The 11,693-nt window shown below is 41.7% G+C and overlaps 1 long non-coding RNA gene across 1 annotated transcript; it reads right to left on the reverse strand.

Moving 5' to 3' along the window:
* Nucleotides 1–309: 309 nt before the first annotated feature.
* LOC106611564 (uncharacterized) lies at nucleotides 310–9,109 on the reverse strand. Its single transcript, XR_001330123.2, has 3 exons — nucleotides 8,977–9,109; nucleotides 2,589–2,705; nucleotides 310–2,489 (listed from the first exon to the last, which is right to left on the reverse strand). It is a non-coding gene; the product is annotated as an uncharacterized lncRNA (long non-coding RNA).
* Between the last annotated feature and the right edge of the window lie 2,584 nt (nucleotides 9,110–11,693).

Genomic DNA, 11,693 nt, shown 5'->3' on the forward strand with positions numbered 1-11,693 from the left:
ATTCTCTCTTGGACAAGGTGAGTTTTATCAATATATTCACCTCAATTTACTCTGAAATTGTTATTAGCAACAGAGAGAACCTCAGCAAGGCAAAAAATCCTGCAGGAAGTTCCTGCACTTCATCTCTAGCCGACATAGTCAGCTACCATTCACCAGCACGATCAGCGCTGTGCCCAGTCCATGATGAATCCATGAGCTGTATTGAAATTAATTGAATTAAGTGTTGAACTTATTCCATCCCCTTTCTGTGTCTTAGCTAGCCACTGACTACACTTTAGCTAGCTAGTTGGCAGAGCAGTAGATCAATAAATCAGCCTAGATAGTTGTTTGTACAGTATATTGACTTTGGTGTCTATTTAAGACCTTATAGCATTTTTCAAGGATGAGCATTAAAAGGGGAGAAGACCCCTATAAATCTGGCAATGTGGACAAGTGCAGCTATTGTGAGGTGCAATTTACTGGTTTGGTGAGGGCCAGCATGAGGGATAAAGTTTATCCTGTGTCGGTGAGTGTATCTATTAAGTTAAATTTGAGCATATTAGCAATACAATGTGTTCTATACAGCTGTCAATGTTCTACAAGGAAAGAGCCACTTAATCAACTATATAATCATTAACCAGATTACCCCGGATGCCAGACTTAGGTGAGTGATAACTCAGTTCTAGAATGTTGTCATTGATGAGAATGAATCAAAAAATCTATTGACATTCAGAATTGACTTTGTTTAGACATCGAGTCTGTATTGTATTTGCGTGACCAGAGACAAATCTTCAAAGGCACATTATTTATTTACACAGTCTTGATTTATAGGATCCTTCCCACTATATGATTTACATGTCAAGTGATAAAATCCCAAGTTATCAATTAAAAATGTATAGAAAAACTGCACTTGTCCTCGAGAAAATTACAGTTTATGAAATATTCTACAGCTGTAATGTCATCAATCAAATCAAACTTTTTTTATATAGCACATTTCTTATAACAAATGAATTAAGGTGTTCAAAGTCATGCATTGAAAGACGTGGCACTTAACATCCTTCCTCTTGGCAGGTGTCTATAGGTGACCAGGGGATTCTCTCTACTCCATGCGAATGCCTCTGTGGAGCTCATAAGTGTAGCCATATAGCCTAAGCCAGCCATGCCCAACCAGGTGAAGTTAGTGGAGGACCTGTACCCGGCCGAAGACTACAACCCTCTGCCCAGGGGATCCCACAGAGGTGGCTAAGGAACCGTCTCCAGGGCAAGTTCAGTGGAATGGCATATCTCCATGAACCTGAGCCAGAACAAGTGCTACCCTTCCTGTCATCCCTGTCTGTACCGGACATTGTTTAGAAGCAAGGGAACCTGCGGCTTGCAGGCATCCTGGCTGGCATGGCGCTGTCGGTGGAGCAGCAGGAGGCTTTACGGCAGGCAACAGTTGGACAGCGCACCAACCCTAACTGGCACACCATGAGGGGAGGGAGGTTGACGGCCAGCAGTTATGGATCAGTGGTTAGGGCCAAGCCCGTTACTCTGTTGCTGCTAAAAAGGGTCCTCCGATCAGTCATTGGATGGGTTGTTGTATTAAAGTGGGGCACAGATAACAAAGAGGGCATTAAAAATGGCTACAGGGCTGGATCTGCAGGAGTCAAGGCTTTGGGTCATGGAGTCTGGGATCCTGGGTGCCTCACCGGATGGCCTGGTGGGCACCACAGCAGTGGTGGAGGTCAAGTGTCCTTATGGTGCAAGGGATCTTACCACTGAAGAGGCAGTGAAGTCAAAGGATTTCTATATCAAGGAGGTAGGGTCTTACCACCTCCGTAAAGACCATTCTTACTGGTACCAGGTCCAAGGTCAGATCCTCATCACTGGAAGGGACACCTACTTCTTCGTTGTGTGGACCACCAAAGCCTCCATCATCATCCCCATCCAGCGTGACAACCTCTGACAGACTCATATTCCAACAATATCCCACACAGTTCATACAAACACACTAGGCTCCCATAATAGGTTATATTACATACAAATAAAGTAATGTGGTTAACTTTATCATGGGCACAGTGGGAATTTATAAATGTGATGCCCCAGTCACCCCTGCCTGTACCTGACAATGCCCCAGTCACCCCTGCCTGTACCTGACATTGTTGAAAAACAAGTGAACAATGAATAAAGATCATACACAAACAAAAGGTTCCTAGAATAGGTTATATTATTTTCACGTTTTGCTCAAAGCAGCCAACTAAAGTAATATAGTTAACTTAAGTTCATTCACAGGCTGGTCTGAATGCATCTCCTCACAGTTTCATTCAGTAGTAAAACAGTTTACATTGCATTTTATCATGGGCACAGTGGGAATATATATCTGTGATGTTTAAATTATGTCTTACCCCCAGAGTGAGTGAGAGAGAGAGAGTACATCACTTCCAGCAGATCTCCTTGCTGAGGATGGCGTTGATCATGCACTGCTTCTCGTGGGGTGAGCTTGATGTTCCGCATGTCACGCCTCATGTCTAAAACATGGGTGAAATGGGACATGAAGTCAACATTTCGATGCATCTACAAATTCAATGTTTCACACAATATTGCATCACATTTGATGAGTTACTGACCTGTCCGTCCACAGGCTCGATCTGCTGTAGTCTCCACAACTAGACGCTCACGCTCGGATCACACCTGACACAAGATGTCCATGCACCGGATTGTCTGAGGGATATACTCCTGTTGTACTGGAAAACAGAGACATTTGGTTAGTGTTAGGTATTTTTCAATGCTGTATCCCCATCTTTATCTGGACAGAAAACACATTATTTATCATAACACAAAAACACCTTGGACAATGTGACAAGTGGTCCCTCAACACCCAATTGTCACACCTCATTGTTTGTTCTTGTTTCCCAATCTTCCTCTTCTGCCATGGTGGATGAGCTACCTTTTCTGGTAAATACTGGGCCATTTATCTTTCCCAACAGAAAATGGCAGCTGCAGACCAGTGTGTTGTCACTGGGTTTCCAGTCCGCCCATCTGAAAGTAGCTAGCTAAATTAATGACTAAAATGGTAACATCTATATTAAAATACCATAACCCACTGACTTAACTATATTAACGGTAAAATAGACTGGGCTTTGGTCTATCTGCACATCTAAAATCCTACTATGTGGATAGAACGTTTATGCTGGGATGGAGGAATTATCTGGAATGCTCAACTAGATGATCAGGACAGTCTAGGGTACTATTTGCCTGAAGAGGTGAAGTATTGCTAGGAGCTATAAGACTGTACTTCTGATTCTAATTCTCAAGAGGAAAGTGAAAACCCTCAGCCGTGAGGTCACTGAGGAGGACCAACAGTAGTAGGGGGATCGTCTGAAATGGACTGAGATGCAGGAATGGAACATAAGGATTTTGGCCAATGGCCAGCAGACCACGATTTCTACTGGCATTTAGGTCCTATATCTGTGGCATGCGATGTTTGTAAAGGCAAAATGTCACTGCTGTGTCAGGCTTTTTTGGCACATTTTATACTAGACATTTCACTGCTGTGTCAGAATAGTTTGGTATATTGTCCACTAGTCCAGTCTGAAAAGTATTAGCCTCAGGCTAGCTTAATTTCCATCCCTGACTCCACAGGTCATTTGATTAGGCATGTCCAACAGATGCACTAATGGAACAAAACCGTTTGTGTTATGTATGGGAAAACATTGAGCCCACATGTCCTTTGTGAGCTAGCTAGCCATTGAGTTAACGTTAGCTCACCGTTCGTGTAGTCACACTTTTCCACGAGATGACATGCTAGCTAATGTTAACCCACCAGGATATTTAGTGAAAGTTTAACTAGCTCGTTACGTTAGCTCATCGTTCATGTAGTCAGACTTTTCCCCAGACCCCAGTGGTGGTGACATGCTAACTAGTCCACCAGGGCAGGGATATTTAATGTTTTCGCTGACATGTCATCGCCTGTCGGAAAAGTCAGACTACACGACAGTGAGATACGGTGCAACAGCCAACTAGGCAACCAAGGTGCCTAACTAGCTAGCCCACCAGGCAATATTTAGCTGGATATATCCCTGCTCTGGTGGGCTACCATGTCACCACGTGAAAAAGTATGACTACACAAACTGTGAGCTAAAGTTAACTAGCTGGCTAGTTCACGAAGGACTTGTCAATAATAATAGGTCACAACAGTCATTATGCTAGCCTATGCTGTTTTTATTTTTACTTGTAAGGAACATGCTTTGCACACGTAACTACAGTCTGTGGTTATCTAGCTAACTTTTAGGGATGCACCGACATGACATTTTTGGCCGATACCGATATCCGATATTTTCCTTGCCAAAAAAACAGATACCGATAACCGCTATTAACATTTTTAGGGCCTTTTAAGCATTCTAGTACAGTTAAAACACACACTGACCAAAAAGTTATTTTGTTGGCATTTACGTATATCCCCATTACCGGTAAAACATAATCAAAACCTATTTCTTTCACTTACTTGCTGTGCTGTTTCGTTGTTCATTTGTTCAGTCATTTCAATCTCAACCAGGATTTCATCATACATGTCAAGCAGTGAAGTTTCAGCTCTCTGTCATGGGTCCTCTTCGGTGCGCACTGTCACTGTGTACGTTTGATATTGTTCAGCTGTGTCTGTAACATGTCAGGTAAACCCTGTTTCTTGTCTGCATCAAAGTAGCGGCCCTTGTACCTAGCATCGAGCATGGCGGCGACACTGTAAAGAGGCTCAGAGAATGCCACCGAATCACTTGTTCACAGCCTCTAGTAGAGTACTTTTGCAAGTTTTAACCCCACGGTCTGTGTTGGCAGTTTTGTTGAGCAGGCGTTTCAAGTGCCATGACAGAGGATATCACGTCTGCTGCAGACGCAGTTGATGAGCTTATTTCTCAAGTCAGCTGTTCGAATGTAGCAAGGAGTGTGTTCATGTTTCAAACATGTTCTCAAATGCCATTGAAATGGCAGCAGCGGTATGAGAACCAGCACATTCTTGAGCATGCAATACGGCTTTCCTCAGTACGAAATCCTCGTCGACCCACTGTGCTGTCAGACTCAGCATGCTCATGGGGCTGACATCGCTGGTCCAAATGTCAGTCGTGAAGCTAATAGCAGTGACGCCCATATCAAGTAGCTAATGGATGTGAGTGTCAACAATACTGTGTAACTCCGGTAGGGCAACATCTGAAAAATAGCGCCTACTTGGTAGTGTGTACCGGGGCTCGAGGTGCTTGACCAGTCGAAAGCCAACATCATCCACGACAGAGAACGGTTGATTGTCAATGGCAATGAATTCCATTATCTTGGCGTTAATGCATTTTGCCTTTGAGTTGTCTCGCTGAAATTTTCTTCCTCTTTCAAATGACTGCTTGACTTGAACTTGTTTAGTTGTTGAAGTGTGTGTTTAGTTTTTTTCTGCTTTTGTTCTGAGTAGTCGCTGAACGTCTGGGGATGATGCATTTTGAAATCAGTAATTAGGTTTGTGGTATTGAATGATTTCACTTTCTCCCCTCGGGAAATAATAGGAGCACAAACATTGCATATATGGCCTTTTTGTTATCTTCGTTTGAAACTTCTATATAGATCCACACAGCAGACCTTGTGGGCTAGGTTAGGAATGCTGTGTTGCACGTATAGCGCTGTATTTTTGTGTGTGGCGTCATTACGTTATCTACCTACGTTTATATAGGTATGCACGTCAGCTTTGACATCGGTTTTGCACACAGCGTTAGACTAGACATCGGCCGATGTTGGCATTTTTAGCTAATATCGGCCGATTCCGATATGCTTACCAATACATCGTGCATCCCTACTAATTTTCATGAGTATCTAGCTAACCACAGATATTTGACCTAACCAAAATAGCTTGTTAGTGTAATAGGTTGAAAAATTGTCACTAAAAATAGACACCCCCTAATTAAAAAATAAATAAAATTGTATGTGTCTTAAAACCTGTTGGGGATAGGGGGCAGTATTGACAAGGCTGGATAAAAAACGTACCCAATTTAATCTGGTTACTACTCCTGCCCAGTAACTAGAATATGCATATAATTATTGGCTTTGGATAGAAAACACCCTAAAGTTTCTAAAACTGTTTGAATGGTATCTGTGAGTATAACAGAACTCCTATGGCAGGCCAAAACCTGAGAAGATTTCAAGCAGGAAGTGGCCTGTCTGAGAAGTAGTGTTTCATCTTGGCTCTTTTTATTGAAGACTCAGGATCTGTGCAATAACGTGACACTTCCTACGTCTTCCATAGGGTCTCAGAGCCCGGGAAAACGTTGAACGATATCGAGGCAGGCTCTGGCTGAAACACTTTATCGCTTTTGGCAAGTGGCCACTCAGAGTACTATGGGCTTAGGCGCGTGCCCGCTTCGACCGAATGCTTTGTTTTCCTTTGTCTGTTTATCTAAACGCAGATTCCCGGTCGGAATATTATCGCTTTTTTTAATGAGAAAAATGGCATAAAAATTGATTTTAAACAGCGGTTGACATGCTTCGAAGTACGGTAATGGAATATTTAGAATTCCTTTGTCACGAATTGCGCCATGCTCGTAACCCTGATTTAGCCTTTAGGATAGTGTCTAGAACGCACGAACAAAACGCCGCTGTTTGGATATAACGATGGATTATTTTGGACCAAACCAACATTTGTTATTGAAGTAGAAGTCCTGGGAGTGCATTCTGACGAAGACAACAAAGGTAAGAACATTTTTCTTATAGTAAATCTGACTTTGATGAGTGCTAAACCTGGTGGGTGTCTAAATAGCTAGCCCTGTGATGCCGGGCTATCTACTGAGAATATTGCAAAATGTGCTTTCACCGAAAAGCTATTTTAAAATCGGACATATCGAGTGCATAGAGGAGTTCTGTATCTATAATTATTAAAATAATTGTTATGCTTTTTGTGAACGTTTATCGTGAGTCATTTAGTAAATTCACCGGCAGTGTTCGGTGGGAATGCTAGTCACATGCTAATGTAAAAAGCTGGTTTTTGATATAAATATGAACTTGATTGAACAAAACATGCATGTATTGTATAACATAATGTCCTAGGGTTGTCATCTGATGAAGATCATCAAAGGTTAGTGCTACATTTAGCTGTGGTTTGGGTTTATGTGACATTATATGCTAGCTTGAAAAATGGGTGTCTGATTATTTCTGGCTCGGTACTCTGCTGACATAATCTAATGTTTTGCTTTCGTTGTAAAGCCTTTTTGAAATCGGACAGTGTGGTTAGATTAACGAGAGTCTTATCTTTAAAATGGTGTAAAATAGTCATATTTTTGAAAAATTGAAGTAATAGCATATCTAAGGATTTGAATAACGCGCCACAGGATTCAACTGGCTGTTGAGTAGGTGGGACTTAATAAACTTTGGGCCAGTAACCGAAAGGTTGCTGGATTGAATCCTCGAGCTGACGAGGTAAAAAATCTGTCATTCTGCCCCTGAACAAGCCAGTTAACCCACTGTTCATTGTAAATAAGAATTTGTTAACTGACTTGCCTAGTTAAATAAAGGTTAAAAAAAAAAATCTACATGCTTTGGCAGTATTTAGCCCATCAGTCCAATAGATGGCGCTGTTTCACTGTGGTAGTGGGGAAAGCAACAAGTTCTATAATTTCCTTAGAATAAAGTGCCAGAACTGTCAAGACAATAACTTTTGTGTCCGTTTCTTATTATCACTACAGGTATGTAACAGCGCATTTGAACTTTCTAATATCGAAAGAACATCATAACATGCTGGGTGACAAACCAGTAAAGGGGTTATCATGTTTGGTGAAAGTTGTATGTGTTATTTTTATATCAAACTGAGTGAGTGAAGAACGTGACAGAATTAATGTGTTAGCTTTTATGCTAGCTGTGGTGCAAACTATTTTACAAGTCACATAGAGATGTTGGGGCTTTCTGAGTAAATGTACGTGATTTCCTAGAAGTAATTTCGTAAAGAATCAATTTATTTGAGGTTTCTGAGTTTGTTTTACGTGTTATTAGTTTTCTGTAAAATTATGCTCCCTGCCTGTGTCAACGGACTTTAGTGCGGGTGCGAGAGAGAGACAATTTCATGGTTGCACTACTGTTTTGAAGCTGAATGTATTGCTTATCTGTTTTCTACATGTGTAGCAATATTCAGACACGTCAGTTGTTTATCTGTATCCATAAGTGTTTCGATTGTGAATGAGGGAATCTACTGTAGGTAAATTGCATTTATGTTGTAAGTTAATGTGTGCATTTGTATGTGGATGAATGTTTTGTCATCACTTACCAATCCACAGTGGCGTAAAAAGTACCCAATTGTCATACTTGAGTAAAAGTAAAGATACCTTAATAGAAGATGACTCACGTAAAAGTGAAAGTCACCCATTAAACTACTACATGAGTTGAAGTATTTGGTTTTAAATATACTTAAGTATCAAAAGTAAATGTAATTGCTAAAATGTACTTAAGTATCAAAAGTAAAAGTATAAATAATTTAAAATGTTATAAAGCAAACCAGGCAGTTTCATAGTTAATTTAAAAAAAAGTATTTACAAATAGCCAGGGGGAAACTCCAACACTCAGACATAATTTACAAACAAAGCATGTGTTTAGTGAGTCTGCCAGATCAGAGGCAGTAGGGATGACCTTAGATGATCTCTTGATAAGTGTTTGAATTAGATAACCAGACAAGCATTCAAAATGCAACTAGTACTTTTGGGTGTCAGGGAAAATGTATGGAGTAAAAAGTACATCATTTTCTTTAGGAATGTAGGGAAGTAAAAGTTTTCAAAAATATAAATACTAAAGATGCCTCAAAAAACTACTTAAGTAGTACTTTGAAGTATTTTTACTTAAGTACATTACACCACTGTCAATCAGTTTAAATGAATTGATAACCAAATATTTGAAATGAGAGCATTTTAGAGAATAAAGAAAGTGCCAAAACACTTCAGAGGCCACCTTCAAAGTCAGTCTGAGGCCGGTAACATTAGAAGCTAGCAAACAGGGCTTACTTACCTTATCACACAGCTCCAGCGACTTCTCTCGCTTACAGAGATAAGAAAACAATCAAATGGAGAAATGTGGAGAATTTTTCTACCCTGCGTCTTGAAGAATGACATCAAAGCTTGTTGACAGGATGTGTAGTTCTGTATGATAGCCACATTGGCAGCTAATTTCATTTTTGGTGGGAACAGGCGAATATCAAAATGTCATGCCAAGGAAAGCCTACACAAACAGACCATATATGAAGTAGTTCTAAAATCCCCTACGGAAAAATGAATGGTGGAAAAACGATTTGGAACCATTTCTGAGTTTTACTGCTATGTCTTATGACTATTACTCATACTATGGTACTCAATTGACCCAGAGCCATGTACAGTATTTTATGTATTGACTCATAATGCAAGTTTCAATGTTTTTACTCATCTAGAAGCATTTTTTTTATACACCAATTGAAAAGGATAATACACTGCTCAAAAAAATAAAGGGAACACTTAAACAACACAATGTAACTCCAAGTCAATCACACTTCTGTGAAATCAAACTGTCCACTTAGGAAGCAACACTGATTGACAATACATTTCACATGCTGTTGTGCAAATGGAATAGACAACAGGTGGAAATTATAGGCAATTAGCAAGACACCCCCAATAAAGGAGTGGTTCTGCAGGTGGTGACCACAGACCACTTCTCAGTTCCTATGCTTCCTGGCTGATGTTTTGGTCACTTTTGAATGCTGGCGGTGCTTTCACTCTAGTGGTAGCATGAGACGGAGTCTACAACCCACACAAGTGGCTCAGGTAGTGCAGCTCATCCAGGACGGCACATCAATGCGAGCTGTGGCAAGAAGGTTTGCTGTGTCTGTCAGCGTAGTGTCCAGAGCATGGAGGCGCTACCAGGAGACAGGCCAGTACATCAGGAGACGTGGAGGAGGCCGTAGGAGGGCAACAACCCAGCAGCAGGACCGTTACCTCCGCCTTTGTGCAAGGAGGAGCAGGAGGAGCACTGCCAGAGCCCTGCAAAATGACCTCCAGCAGGCCACAAATGTGCATGTGTCTGCTCAAACGGTCAGAAACAGACTCCATGAGGGTGGTATGAGGGCCCGACGTCCACAGGTGGGGGTTGTGCTTACAGCCCAACACTGTGCAGGACGTTTGGCATTTGCCAGAGAACACCAAGATTGGCAAATTCGCCACTGGCGCCCTGTGCTCTTCACAGATGAAAGCAGGTTCACACTGAGCACGTGACAGACGTGAAAGAGTCTGGAGACGCCGTGGAGAACGTTCTGCTGCCTGCAACATCCTCCAGCATGACCGGTTTGGCGGTGGGTCAGTCATGGTGTGGGGTGGCATTTCTTTGGGGGGCCGCACAGCCCTCCATGTGCTCGCCAGAGGTAGCCTGACTGCCATTAGGTACCGAGATGAGATCCTCAGACCCCTTGTGAGACCATATGCTGGTGCGGTTGTCCCTGGGTTCCTACTAATGCAAGACAATGCTAGACCTCATGTGGCTGGAGTGTGTCAGCAGTTCCTGCAAGAGGAAGGCATTGATGCTATGGACTGGCCCGCCCGTTCCCCAGACCTGAATCCAATTGAGCACATCTGGGACATCATGTCTCGCTCCATCCACCAACGCCACGTTGCACCACAGACTGTCCAGGAGTTGGCGGATGCTTTAGTCCAGGTCTGGGAGGAGATCCCTCAGGAGACCATCCGCCACCTCATCAGGAGCATGCCCAGGCGTTGTATGGAGGTCATACAGGCACGTGGAGGCCACACACACTACTGAGCTTCATTTTGACTTGTTTTAAGGACATTACATCAAAGTTGGATCAGCCTGTAGTGTGGTTTTCCACTTTAATTTTGAGTTTGACTCCAAATCCAGACCTCCATGGGTTGATAAATTGGATTTCCATTGATTATTTTTGTGTGATTTTGTTGTCAGCACATTCAACTATGTAAAGAAAAAAGTATTTAATAAGATTATTTCATTCATTCAGATCTAGGATGTGTTATTTTAGTTTTCCCTTTATTTTTTTGAGCAGTATATAATTAGAATGATATAAAATATTAAAATGCCCACGTTACATCTAGAAAGCAAACAAATCATGCATAGTTTTTTATTTCCAAGCTTGATGCTATGTACATATTTACAAAAATTGTTGGCCAATATCGTACTGTAATACCGTAATATATGGCATTTACGTGGGAGGAGTCCACACATTTTTGTATGGAACCCCAGAGTGGTAATCCTGGCACTAGCAACCTACCACTCTGGTGTTGCTAGTGCCATGCTCTTACTAATTGAGCCACACAGGACCACTACAATACATGAGTACAATACTGTAAAATATAATACATGATTACAATACAGGTGGAAGGTGTATGATCGCCATCCCCTTGAGCGTACCACCCTCCTCAGGGCCTTGGATGAGGCATGCAATGACATCAATCCAGACCTGTCAGGCTTGGATTCTTCATGCCAAAAGGTTTTCCCCAGGTGTATGAACAACCTACGGCCAAATGCTCAAGACAGATTTGATGCAAACTAGTGCCCGCTAAACATTGTTTCCTTCATTCATTTCATTTGATTACAGTACACCTATGATGTCATATTTGAAAAATACATTTATTTTTTGCATCAATGATTTATGAAAGATGTCTTCAGTGATCACAACTTTGATTACACATGGGATTTTCACATTTTTATGGGTCAATTTTGACGCGTAGTGC

This window comes from Salmo salar, chromosome ssa09 (genome assembly GCF_905237065.1).
Source record: "Salmo salar chromosome ssa09, Ssal_v3.1, whole genome shotgun sequence".
Classification (NCBI taxonomy): Eukaryota; Metazoa; Chordata; class Actinopteri; order Salmoniformes; family Salmonidae; genus Salmo; species Salmo salar.